The sequence below is a fragment of the Vulpes vulpes genome, unplaced genomic scaffold (assembly GCF_048418805.1).
Source record: "Vulpes vulpes isolate BD-2025 unplaced genomic scaffold, VulVul3 Bu000000624, whole genome shotgun sequence".
Lineage (NCBI taxonomy): Eukaryota > Metazoa > Chordata > Mammalia > Carnivora > Canidae > Vulpes > Vulpes vulpes.
Window position 1 is genome coordinate 567847 of NW_027325676.1, and position 16828 is coordinate 584674.

Here is a 16828-nt window from a genome sequence, read left to right on the forward strand (position 1 = left end):
GATAAAGATAAAAGAGTAAACTACTGAAATTCATTCTAGGAGAGAGAAGAAAATATACATTATTTCCTTTAAATTTCGTAAGAACCCTACAAAGTAAATGCTATCCCCATTTTACAGAGGAGGCAAATGAAGCACCTAAGGTCATACTCTTTGAAAGAGATAGCTCCAGGGTTTGAAGCTAAGATTTGTCCTATCTGGGGCCCTTACACAGTATTCATCAGTAGAAATCAATATGAAAGAGTTTGGAACAATGGCTTCTAACCAAGTAGTATGTACGTAATAGTATGTCCTTGGGGGCATTTGGAAATGTGGGTCAGTATGATGGGGGCACTCTGGCAATTAGTGTCTGGGGCCTTGGGATGTTAAATATCCTGCAATGTGTTGTACAGTGTCTCAAAACAACATAAAAAAGCCACCATCGAACTCCAATAGCATCCCTCACCTTTTCTTTTTGAGAGGGGGAGAGAGAGAAGCTGGGGAGGGAAAAAAGTGAGAGGGAGAGAGAGAGAATCTTAAGCAGGGTCCATGCCCAGGATGGAGTCCAAGGTGGGGCTTGATCTCACAACCCTCAGGTCATGACCAGAGCCAAAATCAAGAGCTGGACACTTAACCAACTAGACCACCTAGGTACCCCCACAGCATCCCCTTTGAGGAGTACTGCTTTAGATAAAGAAAAGATGACTACACTATAATAGGCTATTATATGAAGCTGGGGAGATTCGGAGCACCTCCAAGTGATATCCTCAAATAACCTCTACTCCGATATTACAGTGATTAGTTCTCTTGGATCTGGCATGGAAAGGACATGAACGCTCTGCCTGAAGTTATCTAGTATTTCCAAGTTTTCTCCAGCTATGTAAACATCTGAGAAGCTAACTGGGACCCAATACAAATTAAATGCTTAACTGCTTCATGTGGTTTTACATTCACACTTGACTGAGAGTTGAAAGAGATGTGTTCTGTAAATTTCCGTGCACTCACAAACACATGTGTGAAAAATATTCCTTAAAGGAAATCCTACTTATCTCTGAAAGAAAACATAGTCACTGACGTCTATGCTGTAAATATGTAAACTGATTTGTTTTGCAGCTGAGATATGGGAAAGACTGTGCTGGTTTGGCACTTGGGGGCACCTCCAATTGGAGGGACCCCAAACAAGTGTGTTGTGGAGATCTGTAATTTTTCTATGAAAGTGTCTTAAATTTTGTGTTTCCACACTGATGATAATAATAATAATAATAAGAAGAAGAAGAAGAAGAAGAAGGAGGAGGAGGAGGAGGAGGAGGAGGAGGAGGAGGAGAGAAAGAAGGTGAAAGAAGTATACTTTAAAATACTGGGATGACCACCTTGGAATCAAGCACTGTCCTGCAATTTTGGCAGTCAGGTATATATTTGTGTTCACAATCACACTGCAGTTTAGTGGTCGCAGAACAAAGGGAAATCTTGAAAAGAGACCACCTTGATATGCAAATATGCTTTCAGACCAAGGAAAACCCAAAGTTGGTATGCTGTGCTATTGGAATAAAAGCTTCCTGACTGAGCAGACCCAGGGGAAGAAGTCAATCATCATTAAGGCAACTGTAGTAAAGGTGAGCTGACCTCAGCAGACCCTTTACTGGGCAGGCAGGGCCAGATTCACTCTAAAAAGGTGATTTAATAAATGCTGTCAACTTGTATCTGGCTGGGGTTGTACCATTTTAGTTCGTAATTAACTCACAAATTTATTTTGGTATTACAATTGGAAAAATGCTGTAATTATGGCAGCATTATACCAGCTCTTAAGAATTCCACGTTTAACTAACATTAAATAAAAGGAAGCCCGGCACTAGATGGTAGGTATCTGGAACTTCTTGCTGTGTCTACATCGCTTTCTTTTAGGAAATTCCCTCTCCCCCAAAGGCATTTCAGATTGTGGCTTATCCACCTCTTGGATAAACCTATTCTTCTGGACACAGTGATTGGTCCAGAGCTGGCACATGACCCAAGCAGGGCCAGAGTAATTTTGAGAGGACTGACACAAATAACAAGGTATTTCTCTAGTTTCAGAATATTAAGAGCCACCGAAAGTTGCACCAAAAAGGCTTCCAGCCTATAAAGAAAACGTACAGAATAAAGCCAACACAGCATAAGACCAAAAAATGGAAGGGTAGATGGACAGAAGGAAAGAAAGAAGGAAGAAGAGGTGAATGGATGGACTGAAGGAAGGACAAACAGATTAAACAGACATACAGACAAACAGAATCTTGACGGGTATTTGATCAGCTCAATTTCATAACCAAACCAATCTCCAGGCACTTAATCATGTAAGTCAATTTTATATGCATCCAAGTAGGGTTTATGTTACTTATGACCAAATGCTTTCTAATATGCTAGAGATGAATAAGACTGTCTTTAGCAGGGGAACACTACTTAAGTCTGAGAAACACCAGATTTCATGATCCTCTCTAACTCTAAAGTGCAAAAATTCTGTGTGTGTGTGTGTGTGTGTGTGTGTGTGTGTGCGTGTTTTAATTATTTCATCAGCTTAAGAGATCCGGATCTTTTCTTATACCTCGGTATATGTACAGAGAGCAGAAATAAGGATGGCTATTTTTTATAGTTATCACTAGAGATATGATACTAGAAGAGGATCTTTTCAGTCCCAAGTTTAGTTTTAATAAAATTATTCAGAAAAGGTAATTTCCAAAAGGTTGACTTTACAATTCAGAATCAGAGGAAAAGTCTCGAGGAAAACAGAAGCTACCAATGGCACATAACACATTAAATAGCATGTTCAGTACAAACTACAAACCAGAGAAATAAATAGATATCCTTAAGAGCTTCTTAAAAGGTTTTTAGAATACTTAGCAAAATGACTCTTAAGAACTCAAGTTCTTAACTAATTCAGCACAGTTTTGCAGTGTCAAAACTTAAGCCAAGTGAGTACTTGGCTTTACCTGCCTTAAACATTTGCTTGGCAGTAAGCGTAAATTTCTACCAGTTAGAGAAAATGAATAAAGCACTTACATCGTAAAAAAATATATATAGTTCAAGTTAAGTGGGAATACCAAGTCGGTAAATAAGATTACAGAGCTAAATATCAAATGAATGACTCCTATATTGGAAAGCCTTCCTTCATTTTTTATTCCTAGGTATGTAGCTCACAGGCGCTTTTTACTCAGAGCCTGATATAACAGATATCACCGCGACCACATCAATCAGCTGTAAACACTGGTCAACTGAATCCGCATCTATCCAGCTAAACTAATTTCATAGGAAGTCCTGCAAAGTCAGTAACTAGACTGCATCCTAAATTCAGAAATTAGTCGTTTTGAACCCTCCACGATCAATCAACTCAGTGATTTGTTTAATTGCCCAGTGGTCCTTATGGAAGACTTTCCTCCTAGGAAGAGGCTGTCATCCTACAATCAGCTCTGAGAACAAAGAACACATCTAATTCGACATAACAGTTACAGGTTTAATAAAATATTAGGTTGAAAAATGTTTGGGGGATAAACTAATAAACACCAAACAGTTCTGTGTAGCCTTTTCAACTACAGAAGAAATCTTTCTTGAGGATTCTTAAAATGCAGTAGGACGTTCAAGCAAAGTCCTAAGTTATTTTGTGTTTCAAACCTTAGGAAACCTTCTCTGTATTCAGATAAGGATGAAGGTACAAATTCTACCTTTGAAACTTAAAAGCCAGTTTCGGATATTTTAAATATTTAGGTGGAATTACTAAAAAGAAAATTTTGTTGCACAACATATTCAAAATACTAAAAACTGCACATCTTGAGGTGAGTACTAAAGAGCAGCTTAAAGCTGGCTATATGAACGCTGTTTATAAACCATACAAGAGAAGGACAAGCAGTGTATGTTCTCATTCATTTGGGGAATATAAATAATAGTGAAAGGGAATATAAAGGAAGGGAGAAGAAATGTTGGGAAATATCAGGAAGGGAGACAGAACATAAAGACTCCTAACTCGGGGAAACGAACTAGGGGTGGTGGAAGGGGGGAGGAGGGCGGGTGTTGGAGGGGAATGGGTGACGGGCACTGAGGTGGACACTTGACGGGATGAGCACTGGGTGTTTTTCTGTATGTTGGTAAATTGAACACCAATAAAAATTAATTAAAAAAAAAATAAAAGGCACAAATCTTAATAAAAAAAATAAAAACCATACAAAAAGAAAAGGTCATCACCGCATCAGAATTACCACCATAAAATTATTATAAATAAGACCGAAGTCAGACTGAGTCAATAACCATAGAGTTTTATTATCTTCAACACTAGTGACAACTTAATAACATATGCCTCACAAATCATTTATCTGATAATTGGAATTATATTCCTATATATTCACAGAAACAGTATCTTTTGAAAAAGTGGATGGCAATATTTATTTGATATCTATCATCTGATTTTATTTCACTTGAATTTTTTATAATACATTTATCTTTTATTGGTGTTAAATTTATTTCATCTGATTTTAATAGAACTATTTTGCAAATAAGAATATTACAGCTTTTAGAGATGAGAAAATTATGACAGAAACAAAGAAAGAGAGAAGAAAAGAAAAGAAGTGAAAAAAATCCTAGACACAGGACCAGGAATGTGAACTAATTCAGCACAGTTTTGCAGTGTCAAATAAAAAGTCTATCGCTGAAAGCTACACGGAAGTGTAAGACTTCTGTTTCTGGACTTTGATCCAAGCGGTCATAAAAACTTGTCCTCACTTAGTAATTCCTATTTCCATTAAATGCCAAATATTCTGAATATTCTCTTTGCCTCGTACAAAACAAAGCAATAAAAAGTCAACCATGCTACTCCTACAATACTAAATGATGTAAAACATCACCCTCCTTGGCAGAGAAGTTTAGTAAATAATGAAAGGTAACATTATTTTAGTATGATGGCAAGAAGAAGAGCTGTTAAAGTGGCACTGGCACCAGAAGCCTTCATTTGCAAATGCATGAAGATTAGAGCCCTTAGTTCACAGGGTATGTACACAGGCAGGTAGAACAGTGAGGGTGGGATTTTCCATACGTTGTAGTTTGCAAGTCTCAAAATAATTTTTCTGCCTATAGATTATGTTATGAATTCTTCAATTGACACTCAAATTCACATAAAGAGGCTGCGATTCCTTTTTTTTTTCTTTGAGGCTGCGATTCCTAAAAAGCATCTATGCCCCAAGCTTGTAGCTTTCTTTAAACTAGGTGCTTAGCTCTGTGTTTGAAGATAAGTTATAACAATCAATGTAATATAGCAGCAGAACTCCTTTCAAGGTCAACCAATTTTCACAGGTATTTTTTAAATTTTATTTATTTACTCATGACCGGGGTGGGGGGGTGTGCAGAGACACAGGCAGAGGGAGAAGCAGGCTCCATGCAGGGAGCCTGACGTGGGACTCCATTCTAGGTCTCCAGGATCATGCCCTGGGCAGAAGGCAGGCACTGAACTCTGAGCCACCCAGGGATCCCCTTCACAGGTATATAAATAAGAATTTAGGAATGCCAGCAACCTTCATCCTGTTCAGGGACTACTTGTGAGGACAGATCATTCAGTCTGGGGATAGGATAAAAAAGCACGCATGAATGTCAAATGACAACAATTAAATCAAATAAGGTAGAAATATTCCATCAACATGCCTGTTTACAGGCACGGATGCCCAATCTAAGTGAATCCAAATTTATTTTAAATTTAAAAAATGTTAAATGTTTCTACAGAACGATCTGTTTCATGGGGTTCTGAATCACAGACTCATTTTACACTTACAGCGTGTAACAAAACGGAAAAAAGCAAAGTAATGTGAGCTTCTAGTTAAAAAAACAATCCTAGCTCTAAAGTGAAAATGTCTGCAATAAGTTTTTACCACAACCATATGAATCACGCTGGGTTTAGAAATTTGGAATTTTTATAATCAACAACTGAGTAATCTCTTAAATACCCAGTTAATGCCACCAAGTATCAGCCCAAACGAGAACCCCTGACTACACACAAGCTCTTAGATTATATTCTTTAAACTGACAGCTTTTGGTGCTTTTTAACTCTTACAATTAATGGTCTGTGCTACTCTTTAAATATTTTACACTTTCCTTTTCTGACTTTTACTCAACATGAACTCTTACAGATAGTATATAAGAATATATACACACATACGTTTTAATAACCATAGCTTTTAAAAAAGTCTTTTTTTAAAGACTTTACAAGGACGGGGAGTAACGAAACCCTGGAGATCAGAGTTGCCCGAAGAGGTCGGCTCTGTCCCCAAACCCCAACAGGGATGACAGGGACACCAAAGCTTTAGGAGAAACAGCCTTTTGTGAAAAAACAAACAAACAGAAAAACAAGAGCCGCTTCTGAGGTCCCTAAGTAGGACTACACGAAGAGAATGAAGGCAGAGAACCCTATCAGTCCGCTTCCAGGGGAGCACCCCCGCCCCCGGCTGACCCCGACGCCCCCACCCCGCACCCAGCCCCGCGCCCCCAAGGGAAGTGGGAGGGGGGATGCTCGGGAAGTACCTTGTTTGGTCCCCAAAGGGCACCTGCCCTCCGCCGCCGCCGCCCTCCCCAGCGCCGCCCTGGGCGCAGCCAGAGAGTGGAAGGAAGCGCGGAGCCCGGGAGGGACTGCGGGGGCGGAGGCGACCCCACTCACTCCGGGAGGACTCCGGCATGGTGCTGCCTTAGGGCTCCCCGCGCTCTCCCCCGCCGGCTTCCCCGCCCCCCCTGAGGGCCGGCGAGGGGCCTGGGGTGGAGCGGAGCCGCTGCGACCAGGCTGGAAATGGTGCTCCCGGAGGAGCTGCAGGGAAGGGCTCCAACATGGTTTGAGGGGCGCTAAGATTTAGGGGGCCCCGGAGGCTAGAGCGGGGGGAGGCCTCTGAGCGGGGTGTCTGAACAATCTTGCCCTGGGGATGCCAGGGCAGGGGGTGGGGGGCGGGGCGAGGGAGGGGGTCCAGCCTGTGCACTGTTGCATCTAACTTTGTGAGAAAGTTGCATCGAACCCCACGCCTGGCGTCTGGGCTGTACCTGCCATGGAGTAGAGATCTCTATGGCCCAGCGGGACCAAAGCCCTCCTTGGAAAGCAAAGGGCCTGGGAACAGAGCTCCTTTAAGGGTGAAGGAAGGGGGGAGGTTCAGGAAGGGGGCGAGCTGAGCCCCAGGCCACTCAGCGCCTGGCGCGTCCTCCGGGGGTCCCCTCCTTACCTGGTGGCTTTCCTAACAAAGTAAGAGAAGGTGAAGTCCCGGTGATCACCAGCCACGCTTCCACGGAGGCCTGTTCCCGCTGCAGCTGCCCCCCCCACCCCCGCTCCAGGACCCCGCGGCCTCCGGGCAGCTGCCTGGTGCTGCTGTGCCCCCCGCTGGGGGCCCTCCCCCGCGGAGGAGAGCTCTGCCCCCGCCGCTCCCCCTCCGCTGGGCTCCAGGCCTGGGCTGTGGGCGGCGCTGCTCCTGCCCCAGGCCAGCTGCTGGCCGCGCCCCGCCTCTCCGGGCCTCCCCGCTCCCAGGGGTGGCGGGTGGGGCAGGCACAGCGGCTGCGTCCTCCCTGTGTCCCACGGACACCAGGGCTCGCAGTCCCCTGGGGCCCCAGATTCCCAGGCGGCGACGGAGGCAACTGGGAGCTTGCAGGAAGCTCAGTGGCCGCCATTGGGGTGCGCTGGGCGCTGCAAGGGCTGCAGGGGGGCGCGCAGAGGTGATTGGGGGTGGGGGGGGCGCGGAGTGCCTCACTTAAGACAGGGACTGTCGCGATGAGTGCGCACACCCCCAGGTCCTGAAAGCCAGAGCGAGGGGCAGTTTCCACCAAAAATAAGAAGTGCTGCTACCCTGGGCACTTTGCCCCCACCCTGGGTGAACCACGACCGCCCAGCGCCCTGGGCTTGGGTCTGGAAGGAGCCAAATCAACCTGTCTGGAGCCCAGCCAGCCTGGGTGTGGGCCACAGGTTTGTGGGTCCTGGTGGGTGACCTCCAGCAGAGGCATTCCCCTACGTAGTATGTCCATGATAAGGACAATGTTAACTATGAATTAGGCTTCTTTGCAGCAAACACTCCCTTTGCATGACTCCAAACAGGATGTTCTGGGAAAAGGAGAAGGTAAACTGAAATAATCCTGATGGTTTGGGGATGAAGTCAGGGAACAAGGGCACCTCTGCGCAATCAGGTTAACTTGAGAGCAAAGGCATCACCTGGATGCAGTGCAGAGCAGGCCGGTTAGCCCACGTTTAAATTAATTCGTCATCTATATTTAGGTGGGATTAACACACTTTTAAAATTAGTATGTCATATGACCGTATCTCAATCATTTATCAAGATGAGATATTGTTTCATTTGTTTCTTCTGACCTAAGATGTGGTGAGTAAACAACAAATTTCCGACCTAATTTCCGACCTAATTTCCGATGGAACCTGTCTCAGGGAACAAATATTTTGGGAAGAAAACGATGAAGTCTAGATGTGGGTAAACCAGCTATCTCCTCTGGAGATGGAAGACAGTCACATTTGGCAGGGAATGCTCAGTCAACTGATAGATCAGCCAATTTTTTTTTTATTCATGATAGTCACAGAGAGAGAGAGAGAGAGGGAGAGAGAGAGAGGCAGAGACACAGGCAGAGGGAGAAGCAGGCTCCATGCACCTGGAGCCCGACGTGGGATTCGATCCCGGGTCTCCAGGATCCCTGGGCCAAAGGCAGGCGCTAAACCGCTGGGCACCCAGGGATCCCAGATCAGGCAATTGACAAAGCAGGGAAAGTGCATCTGGTGCGTTATTAAGTATCAAGATGATGAACATAGGTCATAATTAAGCTTGTACTTAACAGCTCATTGACTTGAGTAATAATAACAATGACTTTATAAAAGCACCCTCCTAACTTTTTTCTCATTGTCCTCGCAAAGAAATTTAACAATGTCTGTGTTGTCATTATCAGGAAAATATGTCAGCCTTCTCCTTCATTAAAGCCTTCCCTGTAGTCTTCACATTAAAATGTTTATGTTTTCCATTTAAAAAAATTATTTCACTTCCTCTTTGGAGACAAATCACTGTATAAATCCCCACATACAAACAAATAAGTCAACCTATTACATGTTGTAAGACAGTCACTTCATTTATCTATCTCTGTACATAAGAGGCAAAAGAATTATTAGAGAAGTTTCAGATGAACGCTATATTTTGATGGATGGAAACACTAAAATGAATTATGTAATAGAAATAACATACACAGTATTCTGTAAAACTGTATTACATCGTCATATATCTTTGCATGAAGATTGAGTGATTGTGTGTCTCACCTGTCAGATGAAAGAAGAGAGTGGAATGTACTAACCGATAATTAGAAATAATATTTTACAAGATTGGTATGTCCTAATTTATTAAAAGAGAGGGTAAGATTTGAGTTAAGGTTAAATAGTAAGGAATTAGAATTCCATATTCAATGGAAATAAAATGTGTAAGTCTGATTAAATAAGAAACCAATCAATATACATTAGAAAAAAAAATAGCTGACAGAGGGTGATTTTAATATGGCAATTAGTCCCTGACCAAATGGACAATAAAAAAATTGTGTTCTGTGAATTTCCCTGTATGTAAATTTCACATGATTTTTCGAGGAAAAGTTTTTTTTAAGATTTATTTATTTATTCATGAGAGATAGAGAGAGAGAGAGAGAGAGAGAGAGAGAGAGAGAAGCAGAGACACAGGCAGAGGGAGAAGCAGGCTCCATGCAGGGAGCCCGACATGGGACTCCATCCCAGGTCTCCAGGATCATGCCCTGGGCAGAAGGCAGGCGCTAAGTGCCTAAGTTTACAGTGTTTGAATGAAACACTCACATCATCTACAAAGGAAGTAAGAAAGGCTGCTCTGGAAAAAACAGAAGAAATAAATGAGCAGATTAGAAAAGAGAAAGAGGAAGGTGAGGCTCGAATGCGACAAGCATCCAAGAATGCAGAGAAATGAACTGGTGGAAGTGGAAATGGCAGTAAAAACTGGTCAGAAGATGATTTGCAATTACTAATTAAAGCTGTGAACCTCTTCCTTGCTGGAACAAATTCAAGATGGGAAGTTATCGCTAATGATAAGACTATACACTCTTCTTCTGGAGTCAAGAGAACTGCCAAAGATGTTATTGGCAAAGCAAAGAGTCTTCAAAAACTTGACCCTCTTCAAAAAGATGACATAAACAAAAGGGCTTTTGATAAATTTAAAAAAGAGCATGGAGTGGTGCCTCAAGCCAACAATGCAACACCTTCAGAACGATTTGAAGGCCCATGCACAGATTTCACCCCTTGGACAACAGAAGAACAGAAGCTTTTGGAACAGGATTTAAAAACGTACCCAGTAAATACACCTGAAAGGTGGGAAAAAATAGCAGAAGCAGTGCCTGGCAGGACAAAGAAGGACTGCATGAAGCGATATAAGGAACTTGTCGAGATGGGAAAAGCAAAGAAAGCTGCTCAAGAGCAAGTGCTGAATGCAAGTAGAGCCAAGAAATGACTTATGACAATCTTTGTTGTGTGGGCATTTTTATAATAAAACTGAAAATTTTGTACAAAAAAAAAACCACCCAGGGATCCCCCAGGAAAATGTTTTTAAAAGATTTTATTTACTTATTTGACACAGAGACAGCGCACAAATTGGTGGAGTGGTAAGCAGGGAGACTGAGAAATAGGTTCCCCACTGAGCAGAGAGCCTGATGGGCTCCATCCCACGGTCTTGGGATCATGACCTGAGCCAAAGGCAGATGCTTAACCAACTGAGCCACCCAAGGAAAAGTTTTTGATCTATACCACAAATCAAGCATTGGACAGCAGACACATCAGTTGTGGACCTCACATTTCTGAACAATTTAGAAAGCCCACAAATCCATAGTTATTAATATTGTTATTTTTTGCCATTATCGTTGTTATTGCTTAGTTGAAATTCCATTATAACTGCACCTTCTGTAGTCAAGTAATTTATTTGTCTGGAACAATGCCAGTCTAGTGAAGCATATGATGCACATTAAGATCTACTTTTCTGATTATCCCTAGTCCTCATACAGTGAGAGCAGGTGTTGGGAAGAGTAGCAGTTTTACTCGCTCTAGAGTCTCTATCTTCACCAAGATTCAAGAGAGCTGTTAAGAGAAATGCATTTGTCTAGACAGAGAGGGAAAACTATTCTCTATCATTTCCATTTCTAACTTCTTTTGAATAAAAAAAACAAAAACAAAAACAAAACCTCCACCATTGTAGGAAAATTTTACTGATAGGTAAAAGAAGCCCCAGAAGATCCTCACAAATCTGAAATGGGGCCTTTTCATTTAAGTATAATGGACTTGGATGAAGATATGAATGCGAAGGGTGAAGCTTGAATATTCTTCTGTCTCACAACATTTATATCTGCTATCCACAGCATCTTCTTGTCTAGGTATATGATACAGGTTAAGAGCAAGGACTTTGGGAAAAGGTCTGCATTTGAATCAAAGCCCAGGGCCAGATGGCTTCACAGGCAAATTCTATCAAACATTTAAAGAGTTAATACCTGTTCTTCTCAAACTGTTCCAAAAAAGAGAGGAAGAAAAGCTTCCAAGTTCATTTTATGAGGCCAGTATTACCCTACTACCAAAACCAGATGAAGACACTACCAAAAAGAAAAAAAGAAAGAAAGAAAGAAGAAAGAAAGAAAGAAAGAAAGAAAGAAAGAAAGAAAGAAAAGAAAGAAAGAGAAAGAAAAAGAAAGAGAACTACAGGCAATTCATTGTTTCTGATGAATATAGATGCAAAAATCCTTAACAAAATATTAGCAAACAGAATCCAACAGTACATTAAAAAATCATTCACCATAATCAAGTAAGATATTATTCCAGGGAGGCTGGTGGTTTAATATTCACATATCAATCAATATCATACATCACATCAATAAAAGAAAGGATGAAACCCATGTAAAAATTTCAGTAGAGGGCAGCCTGGGTGGCTCAGCAGTTTAGCGCTGCCTTCAGCCCAGGGCATGATCCTGGAGACCTGGGGTCAAGTCCCATGTCAGGCTCCTTGCATAGAGCCCGCATCTTCCTCTGCCTGTGCCTCTGCCTCTATCTGTGTGCGTGTGTCTCTCATGAATAAATAAATAAATAATCTTTAAAAAATAATAATAGGGCAGCCCAGGTGCTCAGCGGTTCAGCGCCGCCTTCAGTCTAGGGCGTGGTCCTGAAGACCCGGGATCAAGTCCCATGTTGGGCTCCCTACATGGAGCCCGCTTCTCCCGCTGCCTATCTCTCTGCCTCTCTCTTTCTCTCTGTGTCTCTCATGAATAAATAAATAAAAATCTTTAAAAAATAATAATAACACTAATTTCAGTAGATGTAATGTGTTCGACAGAGTACAACATACACTCATGATAAAAACCTTCAACAAAGTAGGGACATTAGAGAACATACCTCTTATCTCTCACAGTTTGCTGATTTCTTTAGTGGATTACTTGGATTCATTTCTCTTTCTTTTTTGCATATGTGTTGCCAGTTTTTGATTTGTGGTTACCATCAGGTTTACGCATAACATCTTATGCATAAAGCAGCCTATTTTAAGTTGATGGTCCCCTTAAGTTTGAATCCATTCTAAAAGCACTTAATTTTTACTCTCTCCAAAACATTTTATGTGTATGGTGACATACTTTACATCTTTTTAATTCATGAATCCCTTGACTAGTTTTTGTAGACTCACTGCTTTTTGCTTCTTATTCTTCTTACTCCTGCTTATGGTCTTTCTTTTTCACTCAAAGCCTCCCCTCTAACATTCCTTGTAAAGTTAGTTTAGGTGTGATGAATTCCCTTAACTTTGGTTTGGGAAACTAATTCTCTCCTTTTATTCTGAATGATAGCCTTGTTGGTTAGAATATTCGTGGTTGCAGATGTTTTTTTCAGCACTTTATATATATCATGTCACTCCCTTCTGGCCCACAAAATTTTTGCTAAAATCAGCTTATAATGAAACGCCAGGACACCTTCACACTGATGTTTATAGCAGCAATGTCCACAATAGCCAAACTGTGGAAGGAGCCTAGGTGTCCATCGAAAGATGAATGGATAAAGATGTGGTTTATGTATACAATGGCATATTAGTCAGCCATTAGAAATGACAAATACCCACCATTTGCTTCAACGTGGATGGAACTGGAGGGTATTATGCTGAGTGCAGTAAGTCAATTGGAGAAGGACAAACATTATATGGTCTCATTCATTTGGGGAATATAAATAATAGTGAAAGGGAATATAAGGGAAGGGAGAAGAAATGTGGGGGATATATCAGAAAGGGAGACAGAGCATAAAGACTCCTAACTCTGGGAAACGAAGTAGGGGTGGTGGAAGGGGAGGAGGGCGGGGGGTGGGGGTGAATGGGTGACGGGCACTGAGGGGGGCACTTGACGGGATGAGCACTGGGTGTTTTTCTGTATGTTGGCAAATTGAACACCAATAAAAAATAAATTTATTATAAAAAAAGAATTTTAACTATAGGAGAATTTCATTTTGGATAGGCCTTTTACTACATTTTTGTTTGAATACATGGTTTATCTTTATTGCAATAAAGAATAAGAACATATTACAAAAAATAAATAAAATCAGCTTATAGTGTTATGGGGTTTCCCTTGTTTGTGACTATTTTCTTTTCTCTTGCTGCTTTTAAAATTCTTTTTCCCACTACTTTTTGCTGTTTTTAATTGCTGTGTGTCTGGTGTGGACCTCCATGGGTTGATTTTGTTGGGGGCTCTCTGTACCTCTTAAATCTGGATTTCTGTTTCCTTCTTCAGATTTGGGAAGCGTTCAGCTACTATATCTTCAAATACATTTTCAACCCCCTCTTCTCTTTCTTCTGGGATTCCTAGTATGCAAATGTTACTATGCTTGATGTTGTTGTTGAGTTCCCTAAATCTATTTTCATTTATTATTATTATTTTTTTCTCCTACTTATTCAGCTCGATTGCTTACTGTAGCTCTGCCTTCCAGGTCACTGACCTCATTCTTCTGCCTCCTTGAGTTCTGCTTCCTCTCTTCTATCCAGTGTGTTTTTAATTTCAGTTACTGAGTTCTTCATCTCTGACTGGTTCTTTTTTATGTTCTCTATCTCCTTGTTGAGTGTCCCATTGAGGTTTTCCACTCTTTACTCAAATTTAGTGAGTATCTCTATGACTATTTCTTTAAATTCTCTATCAGGCATATTATCTGCATTTCATTTAGCTCTCTTGTTTTGATACTGTACTGTTCTTTTATTTGGGACATATTCCTCTATCTCCTTATTTTGTCTAATTCTCTGTGTCTGATTCTGTGTTCTTGGAATGTCAGCTACATATCCTGCCCTTAACGATAGTGACCTTTTGAAAAAGAGGTCCTGTTGTGCCTTGCAATGCAATGTCCCCTGTTCCCCAGAACTTGATGCTTCTCAAGTGTCTCCTATGTGGGTTGTCTGTGCCCTACTATTGAGGCTCACTCGTGTTTGTCTTTAGTCCAGTAGTCTGCAATGGTTCTCTTTGCCTGTTGTGGCTAGGGCTTGGTCTCTGTGTTGTTAAGAGGTCAGTCTGGGGCCCACCTTGGGCTTGAGTTTACTCAGACCAGCAGTTTTCCAGAGCTTCAGTCTCACTGAACTACAGGGCAGGCTCCCTACATTGTGCCCTGTGAAGCTTTGGTTGGTTGGTGGAGCCTATAGTCAGAACAGATGTCTGGCCCTAGCCCACTGCTGCGGCTGCAGTCAAACTGGTATGTGTGGTTTCTTTCCCTCTCCCCAGGGCAGGAGTCATTATGAAGTGGTGCTGGTCCCTGTTAGGGCTGCCTGCACACTGCCACTCTTGTGACACAGCTTTGGATTGACTCCTGCTGAGGGTTTGTTGAAGTGGACAGGTCCACAGGAGAATACTGGGGTAAGGCATGGAGTGTTAGCAAGCTAAATGGAGAGTACTCATGCTGAATCCTGCAGTTGTCCAGATATACAGGCTGAGGGGTAGGGGAGTGCCGTTGCATCCATCATTTCTTTTGTTCTTGGAGAAGGCTCCTGAAGATCCCTACACCCCCAGCACAAGTTGCGATATCAGGAAATCAATCTCCTCCGTGTGTTTCATTTTTTTCTTTTTTTTTATAATAATAAATATATTTTTTATTGGTGTTCAATTTGCCAACATACATAATAACACCCAGTGCTCATCCCGTCAATGCCCCCCTCAGTGCCTGCCACCCATTTACCCCCACCCTCCACCCTCCTGCCGTTCCACCACCGCTAGTTCATTTCCCAGAGTTAGGAGTCTTCCATGTTCTGTCTCCCTTTTTGATATTTCCTACTCATTTCTTCTCCCTTCCCTTCTATTCCCTTTCACTATTATTTATATTCCTCAAATGAATGAGAACATATAATGTTTGTCCTCGGTGTGTTTCAAACTGCTGCTCCATGGGATGCCTGGGTGGTTCAGTGGTTGAGCATCTGCATTTGACTCAGGGAGTGATCCCAGAGTCCTGGACCGGGCCCCACATGGGGTTCCCCACAGGGAGCCTGCTTCTTCTTCTGCCTATGTCTCTGCCTCTCTATGTGTGTCTCTCATGAATAAATAAATTAAATCTTAAAAAATAAAAGCTGCTGCTTTTGTGCTATATTTTGAGTCCATTTCTTGAGGCATTATTAGAGTTCCTGGTACAGTCCTTTTCATGGGGCTGTGAAACTGCCCTACCTTATTATAAAAAACAGTGTTTGGCCTCTGCCTCATGTCCGAGCTTTTGGGCAACAGGAAAGGAAATCAGTATTACCTGTTGAGGATGAACTACTATGGTTAATTATATCAGTAACCGACAACATCAGAATGGAAGAAAGTAAAACCCTAATTTGGATATGATATACAAATGTTATATAAGGATTATATCAGTTTTCCTTTAGGGTAGTAACATGTTGTGTGTGATATATGAGTACTTTTCTATAAAGTATATGGTCTCAGAAATATATTTAGATTAATAACATTTTTTACCAGAATGTAACAACCAATAACGTTGAAACTTGTCTGATTTCTTAATTCTTCTCTCGTAGCTTTTGTGATAGTACTGAGCTAATAATGAAATAGAATACACACATGAAAAAGATTATTTCTAGTAGTATTTCCTACTGTTACTGTTTGTAAGATAAGAAAAAAAAGAAAACAAAATAGTTTAAAAAGCAATGTGTGTGTGTGTATATAAATATATAAATATAATCTGAAAACCCTCAGTGTTGGTAAGATATGGAACAACTGGAACTCTCATACACTGTTGCTTGGAATAGAAATTGATAAAACTACTTTGAAACACTTTTAAAACTTTAATAGAATCATAAATGGAAAAAAAATACATCTAAACCACAAAAAGCCTTAATATTGTACTTAAGAACCTTTTAATAATTCTCAAAACCATTACTCTAGGATCACCTGAAATTTTCATCACATTTTTCTGAGCTGAAATTTCTTTGTTTACAACAACAAACGTGTACTAAACAATCAGAAATTGTCTAGTGTGCTAGAAAGACACAATTATGAAGAAGACCTGTTTTTTGCCATAAAGGGACTTCTAGATAACTTTGGATGACAGACCTGAAATTACTAATAGAGCAGATCATAAAAATACTAGATGGTTTTACAGAGTGATATGATGAAAGATAAACGGAAAGTAAAAAATTGCTTCTACTCCAAGAGGTAGAGATAGAAAGTAAATAGGGAATGCTTGTCAGAGGTGGTGGTATTTAAATCAGGTTCTGCAAGATAAATAGAAGTTTTCCTTGCAAACTTACTTGAGGGGAGAGATAGCATCAAAAAAACATGAAGCCATAGGAAAGTGTGTGGTATGTTGGAAGGATAATTGTAATAGAGAAGAATTTCAGGAAGTATAGAGGTA

At 41.3% G+C, this 16828-nt stretch overlaps 1 long non-coding RNA gene across 2 annotated transcripts in view; it reads right to left on the reverse strand.

Moving 5' to 3' along the window:
* The window catches only part of LOC140596557 (uncharacterized), a 45328-nt gene extending 38031 nt beyond the window's left edge, over nucleotides 1-7297 (reverse strand). For both annotated transcript variants that reach the window (XR_011998487.1, XR_011998488.1), the window contains exon 1: nucleotides 7182-7297. This is a non-coding gene — a long non-coding RNA (uncharacterized lncRNA). The remainder of the gene's footprint in view (nucleotides 1-7181) is intronic.
* Between the last annotated feature and the right edge of the window lie 9531 nt (nucleotides 7298-16828).